Source organism: Pseudophryne corroboree, chromosome 8, assembly GCF_028390025.1.
Source record: "Pseudophryne corroboree isolate aPseCor3 chromosome 8, aPseCor3.hap2, whole genome shotgun sequence".
NCBI classification, from domain to species: Eukaryota; Metazoa; Chordata; class Amphibia; order Anura; family Myobatrachidae; genus Pseudophryne; species Pseudophryne corroboree.
Genome location: NC_086451.1, coordinates 221,264,918 through 221,282,857, shown reverse-complemented (window position 1 = coordinate 221,282,857; position 17,940 = coordinate 221,264,918).

Below are 17,940 nucleotides of genomic sequence, written 5' to 3'. Positions count from 1 at the left end.
GCAGTGTCAGACAGGATGGCACTTAAAAAAATTGGCCCCAAACATCACATGATGCAAAGATAAATTAAAGAAAAAAGAGGTGGAAGATGGAATTGTCCTTGGGCCCTCCCACTTACCCTTAGGTTGTATAAACAGGACATGCACACTTTAACAAACCCATAATTTCAGTGACAGGGTCTGCCACACGACTGTGGCTGAAATGACTGGTTGGTTTGGGCCCCCACCAAAAAAGAAGCAATCAATCTCTTATTGCACAAACTGGCTCCACAGAGAAAGATTTAAAAATATACACCTGGCGCTGTCACCTACAATGTGAAAGCAGCTAGTCTCGGGACACTGATCCCAGTTGTCCCAAGATTTAAAGGAACTAGAACAAACAATGAGACAGCGCTTTTCACGTTGTATGAAAAAATAACCTTTACTTTAAATTTTATATATAGAATACAGATATAAAAAGATTTTCACCTATACATATATATAGAGATATCACACTAAGATACCGGCCAGTACCAATTTAATCTAAAAAATATATTAAAATTATCTCTACAACAGAGAACAATTCATTCAAAATTATCCAACTGGAATAACAAATGCCCTATATCTCTATAATTCTCCTAATAGGGCTCTAAGATGTAAATTCCTTGAATTTTCTATATAGCACAATAAGCCTTATTGCTAAGCAGAGAAGTCCACATGCACATGTTAGTTTAGGCAAGAAAGATTTTAAAGCAGAGGAATTTATCCAACAGTTCAAGCAGGTTGTTTGTTAGTGCACTATAGATGTAATTGGTGGTGCAGCTGTTAATTTGAGATCAGCTGTTAGCTTTTTAGTCAGATAGATATTGAGCCTGTGTTATATTCAATACCGTCCATACCTTACAGCAGACTTGATGTTGTTATATTAAGCATTTATCGCTATTAGTATATAATCAACTGTTTATACAAATAGGCAGTATGTGTACAGCCCCATCTGAATATCTGAGAATCCACAATACACCACGAATGCAGTACACTCTGTACTCTAATGGATACCTCTCCTCACAATGCTTGTAGGCATATCAGCCTTCCAGCCAGTAGCAATAATACTGTGATCCGTATCTCAGGGGTACATTTACTAAGCAGTGATAAGAGCGGAGAAGTGAGCCAGTGGAGATATTTCCCCATCAACCAATCAGCAGCTCTGTATCATTTTATAGCATGCAAATTATAGATGTTACTTCAGTGCTGATTGGTTGCCATGGGCACTTCTCCACTGGCTCATTTCTCCGCTCTTATCACTGCTTAGTAAATGTACCCCTCACTCTCCGGTGTATGGGCTTTTCTCCTTAATGCTTTGGATGCCTGATAGCTGCTTCAAACAGCCGCGGCCGCGGCAGCACAGCAAGCATTCATACCTCATATCTCATCACTGCTGATCCGTGGATATTGTTCCTCAATGCCCGGGCGATTGGCATGGCGTCACCTGCCGGCGGGGCCTCGGGCATCATCTCCATATTCCTAATGCATACAGGGTATGTGGCACTCTTTACTACTGCAGCTGCGGCCGTCCATGCTGAAGGTTGAGACGCAAGTCGGCGTTCTCTATGTTCACCGCCGCCATTACAGTGGAATCTCCATGTGGTGAATACAAACAGCTTTCCCTCCACAGGCCGGTATGGGCGCAGCCATCTTGTTTCCAGTCACATTATCCTGACCTCCAATCCATAGCTCTGCTGAGATCTGCATAATTAAGTCATCCAATCCCTTTACACCTAAGGGTATAAAGGGACTGAGCCTGCACCAGGAAATCGTCAGTGCTTTGGTTGTCAAACCTTGTTTCCAGTCTCTCTCCTGTGGTTATTTTGTTCCAGGTTTCCAGCTCCTGTCTCCAGTTACCACTAACAGACCCGCACCTGCTTACCACCTTGCGGTGCAGCCTGACTCTGCAGTCTTCCATGACTACTCCAGCTTCCAGCTACAGATACATCTGCTTCCAGCAGTAAGCTTCCAGCAGTGTTCAGCTTTCTTAAAGTTCCGGTGCTCCTCCAGCGGATACCTACATACCAGCGGTATCCGCAAACCATCGGTACCTGCATATCATCATTTCCTATTTCCTCGCACCCTAGCTTCATTCAACTACCTGGCTGGTTCCATCCAGCATCCACTCCGTGTTATTTACCTGGCTAGTTCCATCCAGCATTCACTCCGTGTTTTCAACACCTGGCTGGCTCCATCCAGCATCCACAGCAGTCTTCTCAGCTACAGCGTTACCAGCTTCAAGTGCTACATCTGCTGGTGTGTTCCTCGGCTATTCTCACTACTACGGACGGGTCTGGTAAGGAAATTCCATCACTGGGACATTAAGAACTGTACCTTATCCTATCAGTACCCTGTGGCTCCTGTCAAACTTATAGTGATCCAGGAACTGTTTAATTTTATCTACTGCATATCGTTATTCATTTACCACTGCTGTGAATACGGAGTTCTGTTAATAAACTTTTATTGACTTTTAAATTCTGGTTGTGTCATGGTCACGCCTTCGGGCAATCTTCCTACACCGTACTTACATGTCTAGGGGTCTGATTAAACCTCCCAAGTTTAGTTTTACCTCAGCCCCTACAACTGAGGCTTCCTCCCGTCAGCTCAGGCCCTCAGTTGTGACATATCGTAGGCAGATGTATAGGCTTGAGTGGCCTTTTGCTGCTCCTCCATCCTCTGAAGCATATAGAGGGTTGAAATCCACTTCGTTACAACCTCTTGCTTCAGCTAATGGCGGGGCAGGTTCAGGAGTGTTTGCTGGTGCTCCAGTCTTCGACACGCGGTGGCTGAATGCCAAAAGTGGCCCACAATTCTTCGGGCCACCGACAGCATCTCTTGCACGCCCCTGTCATTTTGAAAAAAATTCTGCACCACCAAATTCAATGTATGTGCAAAACATGGGACTTGCTGGAATTTGCCCACATGTAATCCACGCACAATATTGGTGGCGTTGTCCGATGTCACAAATCCCCAGGAGAGTCCAATTGGGGTAAGCCATTCTGCGATGATGTTCTTCAGTTTCCGTAAGAGGTTGACAGCTGTGTGCCTCTTATGTAAAGTGGTGATACAAAGCGTAGCCTGCCTAGGAACGATTTGGCGTTTGCGAGATGCTGCTACTGATGCCGCTGCTGCTGTTGTTGCTGCGGGAGGCAATATATCTACTCAGTGGGCTGTCACAGTCATATATTCCTGAGTCTGCCCTGCTCCACTTGTCCACATGTCCGTGGTTAAGTGGACATTGGGTACAACTGCATTTTTTAGGACACTGGTTAGTCTTTTTCTGACGTCGTGTACATTCTCGGTATTGCCTGCCTAGAGAAATGGAACCTAGATGGTATTTGGTACCGGGGACACAGTACCTCAAACAATTCTCTAATTCCCTGTGAATTAACGGTGGATACCAGACACACGTTTACCACCAACGCAGCTGCCAAGACCTGAGTTATCCGCTTTGCAGCAGGATGACTGCTGTGATATTTCATCTTCCTCGCAAAGGACTGTTGGACAGTCAATTGCTTACTGGAAGTAGTACAAGTGGTCTTCCGACTTCCCCTCTGGGATGAGGATCGACTCCCAGCAGCAACAACAGCAGTGCCAGCAGCAGTAGGCGTTACACTCAAGGATGCATCGGAGGAATCCCAGGCAGGAGAGGACTCGTCAGACTTGCCAGTGACATGGCCTGCAGTACTATTGGTTTTCCTGTCTAATGAGGAAATTGACACTGAGGGAGTTGGTGGTGTGGTTTGCAGGAGCTTGGTTACAAGAGGAAGGGATTTAGTTGTCAGTAGACTGCTTCCGCTGTCACCCAAAGTTTTTGAACTTGTCAATGACTTCTGATGAATGCGCTCCAGGTGATGTATAAGGGAGGATGTTTCTAGGTGGTTAACGTCCTTACCCCTACTTATTATAGCTTAACAAAGGCAACACACGGCTTGACACCTGTTGTCCGCATTTCTGTTAAAATAATTCCACACCGAAGAGCTGATTTTTTTTTTTGTAATTTGACCAGGCATGTCAATGGCCATATTTGTCCCACGGACAACAGGTGTCTCCCCGGGTGCCTGACTTAAGCAAACCACCTCACCATCAGAATCCTGCTTGTCAATTTCCTCCTCAGCTCCAGCAACACCCATATCCTCTTCCTGGTGTACTTCAAAAGTGACATCTTCAATTTGACTATCAGGAACTGGACTGCGGGTGCTCCTTCCAGCACTTGCAGGGGCCGAGCAAATGGTGGAAGGCGCCACCTCTTCCCGTCCAGTGTTGGGAAGGTCAGGCATCGCAACCGACACAATTGGACTCTCCTTGGGGATTTGTGATTTAGAAGAACGCACAGTTCTTTGCTGTGCTTTTGCCAGCTTAAGTCTTTTCATTTTTCTAGTGGAAGGATGAGTGCTTCCATCCTCATGTGAAGCTGGACCACTAGCAATGAACATAGGACAGGGCCTCAGCCGTTCCTTGCCACTCCGTGTTGTAAATGGCATATTGGCAAGTTTACATCTCTCCTCAGATGCTTTTAATTTAGATTTTTGGGTCATTTTACTGAACTTTGTTTTTTTGTATTTTACATGCTCTCTACTATGACATTGGGCATCGGCCTTGGCAGACGATGCTGATGGTATTTCATCATCACGGCCATGACTAGTGGCAGCAGCTTCAGCACGAGGTGGAAGTGGATCTTGATCTTTCCCTATTTTACCCTCCACATTTTTGTTCTCCATTTTTTAATGTGTGGAATTATATGCCAGTAATATATCAATAGCAATGGCCTACTGTACTGTACTATATATGTACACTGTTGGTCACCAAAATTCTGCACTGTCTTACTATATATACTGCTCACAAAAATGCCGCACAGATATGGAATGGATACGTGCAGTGACACACAGCTGCAAGATACAGCAATGGCCTACTATACACAACTATATACTGTTGGGTCACCAAAATGCTGCACTGTAATACTATATATATATACTGCTCACAAAAATGCCGCACAGATATGGAATGGATACGTGCAGTGACACAGAGCTGCAAGATACAGCAATGGCCTACTGTACACAACTATATAATGTTGGGTCACCAAAATGCTGCACTGTAATACTATATATACGGCTCACAAAAATGCCGCACAGATATGGAATGGATACGTGCAGTGACACAGAGCTGCAAGATACAGCAATGGCCTACTGTACACAACTGTATACTGTTGGGTCACCAAAATGCAGCACTATAATACTATATATACTGCTCACAAAAATGGCGCACAGATATGGAATGGATACGTGCAGTGACACAGAGCTGCAAGATACAGCAATGGCCTACTGTACACAACTGTATACTGTTGGGTCACCAAAATGCTGCACTGTAATACTATATATACTGCTCACAAAAATGGCGCACAGATATGGAATGGATACGTGCAGTGACACAGAGCTGCAAGATACAGCAATGGCCTACTGTACACAACTATATACTGTTGGGTCACCAAAATGCTGCACTGTAATACTATATATACGGCTCACAAAAATGCCGCACAGATATGGAATGGATATGTGCAGTGACACAGAGCTGCAAGATACAGCAATGGCCTACTGTACTGTACTACTATAATTATTATTATATACTGGTGGTCCCCAGTACCCACAATGCAGCACACTGATCAGATATTTGAAGCACACTGAGCACAGATATGGAGCGTTTTCAGGCAGAGAACGTAGATATTTTCAGCACACTGAGCACAGATATTTGCAGCACACTGAGCACAGATATTTGCAGCACACTGAGCACAGATTACGGAGCCTTTCAGGGAGAGAACGCAGCCACGTTCTCTCCTTTCAATCTCCAAAGCACGAGTGAAAATGGCGGCGATGCGCGGCTCCTTATATAGAATACGAATCTCGGGAGAATCCGACAGCAGGGTGATGACGTTCGGGCGCGTTCTGGTTAACCGAGCAAGGCGGGAAGATCCAAGGCTGCCTCGGAACCGTGTAAAATGGGTGAATTTCGGGGGGGTTCAGATCTCGAGGAACCAAACCCGCTCATCTCTAATAGATAGATGTAAAGTCAGATATAAACACATATAAACTAGATGTTGCAGGATGGTTAGCATTAACTCACTCATATTCACGTGGTGGTCCAATAGATTATAAATCAAAATGTGTTCATATGAGGGCACAAAGTCTATAAGTGAGAAATATAGTATTGAGGATCCACCTCATATATCCCTCCATAATGGATGAATCATGTCACATGAGAAAAAATACTCACATTAGGGTATCACAACCCACCAGCATCTCCACTCAAAAGCAACTTTGGGTGGCTGGAACATAAATAGTGGATATTCACTATGGTGATCAAAAATAGACAATAGACATTCAAAGGGAAAAATAGAAGTGTCCTTAATGCCATGATTACTCACAAGGGCCCGGACTGTCACCCAACAAACAGGTGCTGATACGCCAGCATGCCCATCAAAGGAAAGCCACACAGGACTGGACCACCCAGACCGGGTTTATAAGGCTAGCAGACCGGAAGTCACATAACCAGGTGTATCATGTCACAATTTCCACATAAATACCATAACACAACATCCCGCTATTTAAAATCACGGGGTGCGCACACATAAGAAACTAATAAACTAGCACAATCACACAAAAAAGGAACCTGTAGCGCAAAACCAACGGTGAAATGACGCGGGCGGAAATGCTATGCATTCCACGCGGATTTCTGCCTGGAACGCGCACGTGACCCACCCGGCGGCGCCACACCGCTCTGATAGCGGAAGTAACATGCGCTCCACACCAATGTGCACCTGGAACGCAAACACGGGGCAGTATCAGCAACACTGATACAGAGCAAGCATCCAAATAGGCAAATCAATTAAACCAGGACTAGCATCCCACATAAGCTAAGGTACAACGTGCAGAGTACAACAGGTATAGGTTTACAGGGAGCCCATGAGATCAACGGTACACAGGTATCTAAAATAAAAATAAAAATAAACAAAAATAGTTACATTATAAGATATCAATGTGAAGGTACTGGGCATAGTAGAAAACACATGAAATACTCAATAAAGATGCAAATAAGCATCAATGTACATTAAAAGGATTAATGGTAAACATGTAAGTCTCACTAGATATGAGTTCCAAAATACCATAACTGTATATAATACAAATATATTTGTTGCGGTCAAGATGATACCAATATATGCATATGTAGTATATTTACATAGCCCCACATATCTCAACATACAGGGAGCTTAAGACCACTATTTAGATGGTGTAATGCAAATAACAGTTCATAAAGAATACCAACATCTACATGCTTCCAGATGTACATAAATAGGTTATATTAGAAGATCAGAGAGACTACATAGATCAACCATAAACATTAAAGAAAATTGTTTAAAGGGTTGTATTCGTTAAGGTCCTTGGGGGCAACAGTGTCCACGCTTTTCAATCAAGAGTCTATCACCTCCCAGAGGTTGGGGTGGGACCCAGTCGATCACCATGCATTTAAGATTGGCAACCTGGTACCCGTTCTGGAGATATTGCCTGGCCACTGGTTTATCAGTTTTTCCTAGTTTGCAAAACAAAATGTGACACTGTGGTCTAGTGCGCTATGATAACAATATGCAGCCAAATTTGCGAATACCCAAAAAGGAGGATACCTCCAACCTCCACCACAACATGCAAGAAACAGAAAATAGGTATCACTTATCCGGCGCTGTTGTTTACAGGATGGTCTGCAGAAATGATTCTGGTCTGGCTCTCTCTTAGGGTGATTGGCAATTACACCCCAATGATGTAGCTCCACACATACACTCCTTGAAAAAGAGCCCAGAACGGGGTAGAAACGCGTCGGAGGGAACAGCTAATACCACTCAGGACGGACGTGTGACTGTGACACCGGGAGACTCATTACAGCCTAATTGAGCATCGAGGGTGCCCGGGACTCACCTGTATTGTGCTGTCTTTGAACTGTTCATTCAGTTCATAGAATTCCGGTAATTACATTCACTTGATCTGTGCTGGATGATTAGCTGTTCATACGTTCCATGTGGAGCTAAATATTTCATTGTTATGTATTTTATGTAATTAAAGATGTTCTTACTGTACTTCACTATATGAACTCTTTCTCTCATATGTATACATCATCGGGGTATAATTGCCAATCACCCTAAGAGAGAGCCAGACCAGAATCATTTCTGCAGACCATCCTGTAAACAGCAGCGCCAGATAAGTGATACCTATTTTCTGTTTCTTGCATGTTGTGGTGGAGGTTGGAGGAATCCTTCTTTTTGGGTATTCACAAATTTGGCTGCATATTGTTATCATAGCGCACTAGACCACAGTGTCACATTTTGTTTTGCAAACTAGTATTGGTTTTTTCTCCAGTGAGACAGGTCAGGTGCTGCTTCAACATGTTCAAGTATCGTGAAAACAGAAAATCAACTTTTGAATATGTTTTTAAAGAGGATGGTGACTCGATTGTATTGATAGATGAAGACCTTGAGAGCATTATGAAAAAAATTGAACAGATGCTACTGAGGGAGAGTAGAATATGGTGGGAGACTGTAACATTGGAGAGGTACCTCTCCCACCATATAATACCCAAAGGACTTAGGGTACATAAGTCAGCGTCATTTTCATCTGCCAGTGAGGATTTTAAAAATAAATGGGAGGAGATTTTGGAAACTTGCTCCTTTTCCCTTATTAAATTAATTATAGAAGACCGCAAAAAAGAACTGGTAAAATTGGAAACTGAAATACTCAAACTCAGGGATACCATTAATCCATTACGCGATACACCAGAATTTAAAGAGCTAGAAAAAATAGCTGAGATAAGCTTAAAAAAGAATGAAAAGGTCATTATAGAAAGAAAAGTTCGTAAATTCAATAGGGACAAAAAACATACCTTATCCGTGGAAGATGACACAGACTCAGGAGATGAGGAAGAGGATATTCCGGGCACTTCAGTTAGATAGAGAAGCCCTCCCAAAAATACAACCCCGTTGAGATGGAGAAATAACAGAAGGGGCCACCAATCATTAGGTTGGGAAAGGAATAATCACCCCAATGAGCTCAATAGGAATAGGAACAGAGATCAGAAAGGGGGGGGGAACCACGTGAAAGGAATATGTATAGGAATTACGACGAGTGGAGACAACATCAATATAGAGAGGAGGGTAACACCAAAAGAAACCCCCATCAGTTAGCTAGGAATCTTTTTGAACGGAATAGAGACCCTCAGACGCAATTACATAAGACTGGGTATAGAACTCAGAATCAGAGGAATAGGTATCCAATGAGAAATAGGGAAAACAAGAGCCCGGTTAATTACAAAGGAAACAGATATCAAATTACATTAGATGAACATAAAACACCGTCATTTTTAGCCATAAGAAGAAACCGCCAACGTATAGGATAAATATTAAGAAAACCAAAAGAGGATGCAGAGGGGGGAAACCCGCTAAAAGAATTAAATTATCCAAAAAAGGTATAGCACAAAGAAAGGAAAAAATCTCATTAAGCCACAAATAGAGAAAGATCTATTGGGTGAGGGAAAAACAAAAATATTTAACCTCAGTGATCATTTACTGTCCAAAGAGGAGATTAGGGTATTGGAGAAGGGTTTAAAGTATGCCCCCTCCTTACCCCTTAATAAGTTTACCACCTTTGTCAACCTTAACAAATTCATCAGAAAATTAAGTATTAAAAAATTCTTTTTGAATAAAGAAACCAATGGGAAAACCACCGAGAGCGATCCTCATGACACCCATTTCAGACCCAAATCAGTTTTCAATCCTACACATATGAGGGGGAATTTTTTAGAAACCTTTTTAAGTTTTTGTACTGAGGAAATACAGACTCTGGATAGAGGGAATATTAAATTTAACTTGACTAAGAAGGAGAGACTGGCACTAAAAAATCTGAGCGAAAACTCAGAATTAGTCATTAAGCCAGCTGACAAAGGGGGGGGGATTGTGATCATGACCAAGTCATGGTACAATCAGGAGGTCTTAAGACAACTTGATGATAGGGGCACATACCATAAACTTCGTACAGACCCCACGGATGGTATAATAAAAATTTTGGAAAATCTACTTGAAAAATGCAAAAGGATTCAGGTATTAGGAGACAAAGAATTAAAATTTTTATTCCAAAGTGAACCGATGATACTGGTATTATACATCCTTCCAAAAATTCACAAAGACTCCACCCACCCCCCAGGCAGACCAATAGTCTCTGGTATTAACTCGGTTACGGCCAATCTATCAGAATTCATTGATTTTTATTTGTAGCCCCTGGTTTTAGAAAATAAATCACACCTTAAAGACACTATGGATTTTTTAAACTTTTTAGAAACTATCGTATGGGAGGAAGGTCTTATAATGGTGACTGCAGATGTTCGCTCTCTATATTCAATTATAGATCACGAAAAGGGGGAAAGAGCCACTGAGAATTTTTTAGAAAAAAGTCAGTTAGATATTAAACTTCAAGAATTTATTAATGAAGGAGTTCATTTCATTTTAACAAACAACTATTTTCTTTTTGATGATGATTTTTATCTCCAAAAGGTAGGCACTGCTATGGGCACCAGGTTCGCTCCAAGCTACGCTAATATTTTTATGGGTTGCTGGGAAAAGAAAAAATATGGAATAACAACCCATTTGGAGCAAACCTGGTGTCCTGGTCATGTTATATAGATGACGTCTTTTTTATATGGAAGGGCGGCCAAAAATCACTTGAGGAGTTTTATATATACCTCAATACTAATGATGTCAACATTGAATTTTCATTTGTGAGTAGTGATACCATAGATAATTTTTTAGACATTACGGTGTATGTAGAAGATGGCCAGATACACACCAAATGCTTTACTAAGCCAACGGACTCTGGCACATTCTTACAAGCAATGAGTTGTCACCATCCCAACTGGCTGGGTTCCATCCCAGGTAGCCAGTTGAGATTAAAGCGCAATTGTTCCACGGAGGATAATTACCTCCAACAGGCAAAGACCATGAAGGATAAGTTCGTAGCCTCTGGTTATAAAGAAGATCACATTCAGAAAGCCACTACTCAAGTGGAGAAAATTGATAGGAGACATCTTTTAACTAAGAAATCTAAGCAAAAAGATGATCTGTCAGTATATAATTGGGCCTTTACAACTACCTACAACAGTCAGTATAAACAGCTAGAGACCAATCTATCTAAGCACTGGAAAATTTTAAAGAGAGACCCCATTATAGGGGAATTATTACCTAATAAACCAAAGTGTATCTATAGAAGAGCACCAGCTATAGGCTCGAAGGTGGTAAAGAGCCTACTTCCTTCAGACAAAATCAAACCTGGTATGAAAATTCAAAAGGCTTCTATAGATGTGGATCCTGTATTGGCTGCAAAGAAGTCAAAGGAGACAATAAAAAACTGACGGAAGTTCTTATCAATGACAGAACAGAGAAGATAAACGAGTTTATAACCTGCAATGTCAAGAATGTGGTTTATGGAATTGAATGCACTTGTGGTCTTTACTATATAGGACGGACCTCCAGGTCACTCAAAACGAGACTGGGGGAACACCTACGAAATATAAAGAAGGGCTTGCAAACCCATTCTTTATCTGACCACTTTAGATTAAAGCATAATAGTAAAACATCAGAAATCAGAAGGTTCATTGGGTTGAAACATATATCAGGTCATCGCAGACAAAGGGATCTGGCCACCCAATTAGCTAAGACGGAAATTAAATTAATTTTTGAACTAGGGACTTTGAAGCCAGGTGGTCTTAACTTGGATTTCGAAGTGAAGTGGTTCTTATAGGAATTGATTGTGGCTTTTTTTTTTTATCTAATGAATTCCAGATTGATTAATTAGTCCCATTATGTTTCCCTTTACATTGAGTACCCATAATATAGGTTTGGTTCATCTAAGTATTAGCACTTTTAGCATGGGCACTTTACCTCAAGCACCTTATTTTTAAAGATGTAATTTGATTGTAAAAAACTGATTGTATTCATCACATATCTATGAAGCACTATGTTATGACCTTTCAAATTGTTTTTTAAATTGTTTTTTAAATTATTTATTGGATTGTTTGGATTACAAGGATTGCGTTTCCATAATAATGAATGGAGATCGGCCGCTGGACGGAGCCGTTTCCGGGGTAACGAAGGACACACATTATGAAAGCCCCGGACGGAAATGATGCATTTAGTCGTCATGGACCGCGTTACCATGACAATAATGTGCGGCGCCGTCTCCGGGATATAGAACATTACAATCTTTTGGAAAGAACCCGGGGGCGGAAGTGATGCATTGCGCCGCCATAGAAACGGACATCAAAAGCGCTTAGGACTCTGGGAACTGTAGTCCGTATGGGCCCGCCAGCGGAAATGACGTCAGGTCACTATGGAGATGCGTCAGAATTCACAGCTGATCGGAGAATTGTCAGGAAATGGACACAATTGTTACCAGCTGTGTTTGAAGGGATTTTATTGGCTTAGGGAAGTTCAAATTGTGCATGTCTTGTAGCTCCACACATACACTCCTTGAAAAAGAGCCCAGAACGGGGTAGAAACGCGTCGGAGGGAACAGCTAATACCACTCAGGACGGACGTGTGACTGTGACACCGGGAGACTCATTACAGCCTAATTGAACATCGAGGGTGCCCGGGACTCACCTGTATTGTGCTGTCTTTGAACTGTTCATTCAGTTCATAGAATTCCGGTAATTACATTCACTTGATCTGTGCTGGATGATTAGCTGTTCATACGTTCCATGTGGAGCTAAATATTTAATTGTTATGTATATTATGTAATTAAAGATGTTCTTACTGTACTTCACTATATGAACTCTTTCTCTCATATGTATACATCATCGGGGTGTAATTGCCAATCACCCTAAGCGAGAGCCAGACCAGAATCATTTCTGCAGACCATCCTGTAAACAACAGCGCCGGATAAGTGATACCTAATTTCTTTTTCTTATCAATTTTTCCTGCTTGCATGGCCGCTCGGATCGTTGTTCTGTGATTGGCCATATGGTCCCTGGAACATCTGGAGGTCAGGCCTACATAATAGAGTCCACAAGGGCATGTCAACAAGTTTATCACATAGTCCAATTTACAATGAAGATGTTATTTAATTTTGAAGCTCTTCTCGGAGTAGGGATGTGAAAAAGCTTTACTAACTCTCATGGATCTACAGGTTGTACAATTTCTGCATGAAAAACTACCCGGTTTGGAACTCATTATTTGAACAATATTTGGGCATGTTTCAGGTACGAGCGTGGGTTGCATCAATAATTGTTTTCAATTGGCTTTCTGACTGTAGGACATCATGGAGGGTCGCATATGAGAGAAAGGCAAAGCTGCATCTGATGCTAAAATCGGTCAATGTAATGTATGTAATGTCCGCTGGGGGAACTGTGAATAGTTTTCAAATTTTGTTGAATAGATCATCCGTGTCCATCCAAATATGTTTTCACTTCTTCTCCTCTGAAAATCTTCCTCGCCTTTTGTAAACACCTCCTTAGTGTAGCCAGCATATAGCCCCGATCCTGAAATCTCTTCGTCATTTCATCAAGTTGTTGCTCTCTCAATTACTCATTAGTGTTGATGCGCATCACTTTCAGGAACTGCGATACAGGTAAATTATCCTTCAAGGCCGGAGGATGAAAGCTGCTAGCCAGCAGAGTCATATTGCAATCAGTGGGTTTCCTAAATAGGGAGGTCGCGATGTAGCCATCACAAATACTCACTGCCACGTCCAAAAAATTAATGTGATCATCATAGAGTTCATAGGTAAATTTAATCGGACATTCCATATGGTTTATTTTCTCCATCATTTCTGTGAAGGAGGCCTTAGTGCCTACCCACAGGAGGAAGAGATCATCTATGAAACATTTATAGAAACGTATCTAGGAGCCAAATTCTGGAAAGATATATCCGTTTCCAAAGCATTTCATATAGAGGTTTGCGTTTGAGGGCGCCAAGTTAGACCCCATGGCAGTGCCTGATTGTTGTATAAAATACACATCCTTATACCTGAAATGATTTTGACTCAGCACCAAGTTGGTGAGTTCACCTCTGGTTTAGTGCTACAGGTTCCTTTTTTTTGATTGCGCTAGTTTATTAGTTTCTTATGTGTGCTCACCCCATGTTTTTAAACAGTTGGATGTTGTGTTATTATGGTGTTTATGTGGAAATTGTGACATGATACACCTTGTTATGTGACTTCCGGTCTGCTAGCCTTATAAACCCGGTCTGGGTGGTCCAGTCCTGTGTGGCTTTCTTTTGATGAGCATGCTGGCGTATCAGCTCCTGTTTGTTAGGTGACAGTCCTGGCTCCTGTGAGTAATCATGGCATTAAGGACACTGCTGTTTGTCCCTTTGAATGTCTATTGTCTATTTTTGATCACCATAGTAATTATCCACTATTTATGTTCCAGCCACCCAAAGTTGCTTTTGAGTGGAGATGCTGGTGGGTTGTGATACCCTAATGTGAGTATTTTTTCTCATGTGATATGATTCATCCATTATGGAGAAATATATATGAGGTGGATCCTCAATACTTTATTTCTCACTTATAGACTTTGTGCCTTCATATGAACACATTTTGATTTATAATCTATTGGACCACCATGTGAATATGAGTGAGTTAATGCTAACCATCCTGCAGCATGTTATATGTGTTTATATCTGACTTTACTTCTATCTATATGGGTGTCTACTTGGCTATGGGTCTGTTTTATCTTTCACTCTGCTATGAATACCATGGTCATCATAGATTATGTGGCTTTGATTTTATATTGTGTGTTCTGGCTAATATAATGGACGTTTTCCATCACTCTTATGCTGTCCTTGGGTGTGTAACTAACACGGTCTTTTCTTTAGTACATATCAATGGGAAAACATTGGGATATTATCCCTTGTTACCTGTGGTTTTCTTGTGGGCCCGTGAGACTTAGTCTGTGTCTCTCTTTATTTTTGTTTTTTTATACAGTTTCGTTGTCTTCCATATTGGATGCATATTATGTATATGATGTAGGCTTGTCTTGAAAAAGATTCAGTTTATGAATCGAAACGTCGACAATTGTGAAGCCACAACTACTTCTAAATAAAAAAATTGTTGTACCATATGTGTAGAAACTTTTCTTGGAGAGTGCCCCTCCTTTGCATGGAACCGACAAGTATATAAGTGGACCCACCCATTCAGTGGATCCCTACTGGGAGCACCCCTATGATGAATTATACTAATGTGAGTGCAGGATACACGTATATATATATATACACACGCACACACACACACACACACACACAGAGATATATATATATATATCACAATATGGACTAGCTGTGGTGCAGGAGTTGGGATCTAACTGCTACCAGAAAATCATAGAGTCTGGCACTCAACCGTCACAATGCTGGTCCCAAGAAGGGTTGTGAATCATTTTGTGGTCCTCTTCTTGGACTGGATAGAGTACATCCTTTCCATTACATGACATTGTCCCTCCCTAGTACACATACTAAGCTTACAGTACATAGGCTGTCTGAGGTATCACCTTAAAGCTGAGCCAGGCACAAGATGAAAGAATGGGACTTGGACTAGCGATACTTGGAATGGGAATGAAATGAATACAAGTAGGCATGACCTGGGGTACATCCTGCTCTCCCGTCATTCTGTCTGTGGACAGTCATCATTGCTACACTGCAGTGTGTACTTACAGGCTGACATAGAGTAGAGACTTTGGTAGGGCCCCCAAAACCAAAGGGATAGTCCTTTGTCACCTAATGAAGGGATGCCGCTGCCCAGCACAGTCTCATTACTCTACTCCATGTCTCTGACTCACAGGAGCTGATGCAGATGTGACTGCAGGTTGGATTTGCTGATGTAGAGTATGTTCCATGTGTTTGCACTGCACATGCTCCAGAGCTGCACATATACAGGTATAGATGCTGCATAGAGGCACACAGCTCAGTCACATCTCCAGATGCGGTTCAAGGGGGGCAACTGTGCCAAGGAAAATTCTGAGAACATTTCCACATTTAGGAGGAGATGTATCAAACCTAGGAGAGAGATAAAGTGGAGAAGTTGCCCACAGTAGCCAATAATCTTTTAACCGCCTGATTGGTTGCTATGGGCCGCTTCTCTATCTCTCTCCAAGGTTTGACACATCTCCCCCTTAACGAGAGTCTATATCCAGGTTATTATTATTATTATTATTATTATTATCCTTTATATGGCACCACAAGGGTTCTGCAGTGCCCAGTTACAGAGTACATAAATAATCAAACAGGAAAACAGCAATTTACAGTTGATGACAGTATAGGACAAGTACAGGGTAAATAAACATAGTTACATCAGACACTGGACTAAGTATCAGGTGCAGAAGACTGCTGGATGTGGTACAGTTGAAGATTATTAAAGTAAGACAAAGGATAAGCACATGAGGGAAGAGGGCCCTGCTCGTGAGAGCTTACAATCTGAAGGGGAGGGGTAGACAGACAGGGGTGACACAGATGGGGTACATAGAGAACGTGGAACAGAGGGTTAGGATGAGACTTGGCTGGGTTTGGTGGAGAAGTGGGTCTTAAGAGCCCGTTTGAAGTTTTGTAGAGAGGTGGAGAGTCTGAGGGGGAGAGGTAGGGAATTCCAGAGAAGTGGACCAGCACGTGAAAAATCTTGCAGGTAGGAGTGGGAGGAAGTAACCCGTAGGCAGGAGAGCGAAGTGGACGGGTGGGAGTGTAAAGGGAGATAAGATCAGAGATGTAGATGGGAGAGGAGTGGGTGAGGGCACTGTAAGCAAGTGTGAGAAGCTTGAAATGGATTCTGAAAGGGAAGGGGAGCCAGTGAAGGTCTAGTAAGAGAGGAGAGATAGACTTAGTTCATTTGGTGAGGAAAATGAGCTGGGCAGCAGCATTGAGGATAGATTGGAGTGGAGAGAGGTGTTTGTCAGGAATGCCAGTCAGGAGGAGATTACAGTAGTCCAGTCTGGAGATGACCAGTGAGTGGATAAAAGTCTGAGTAGCATCTTGGGTCAGAAAGGGTCTGATCCTGGAAATATTTTTTAGATGAAAACGGCAGGTTTGTGAGAGGTGCTGAATGTGTGGTTTGAAGGAGAGGGAGGAGTCCAGGATTACTCCAAGACAGCGCACTTGGGGGCTAGAGGAGATAGTAGTGCCATCAATAGATAATGAGATTGTAGGAGGTGAGGTTATGCGGGAGGGAGGGAAGATGATCAGCTCGGTCTTAGACATGTTAAGTTTAAGAAAGCGCTGAGACATCCAGGAAGAGGTAGCAGAGAGACAGTTGGAGATAGGAGTGAAGAGAGCAGGGGAGAGGGAAGATAGATTTGGGTGTCATCAGCATAGAGATGATATTGGAAACCAAAAGAACTGAGCTTACCTAGTGAGGATGTATAGAAAGATAAGAGAAGAGGACCAAGGACAGAACCTTGGGGTACACCTACAGTTAGTGGAAGTGAGGGGGAGGTGGAGTCATGTGAGGAGACAGAGAATGAATGGTCAGAGAGGTAGGAAGACAGCCAAGAGAGGGCAGTGTCACGCAGACCAATGGAGTGAAGGATTTGCAGTAGGAGAGGATGGTCCACAGTGTCAAAAGCAGCAGAGAGATCAAGTAGAATAAGTAGAGAGTAGTGTCCCTTACATTAAGCAGCATGGAGGTCATTGCATACTTTTGTAAGGGCAGTTTCAGTGGAGTGGAGAAAGACGGAAGCCAGATTGGAATGGGTCAAGTAGTGAGTGTGAGGAAAGAAAGGAAGTAAGGCGATTTGTAGACAATACGCTCAAGGAGTTTGGAGGCAAAAGGGAGGAGAGAGATGGGTCGGTAGTTGGAGAGAGTGTTTGGATCAAGGGTAGGTTTTTTAAGAATAGGAGAGATGAGTGCATGCTTGAAG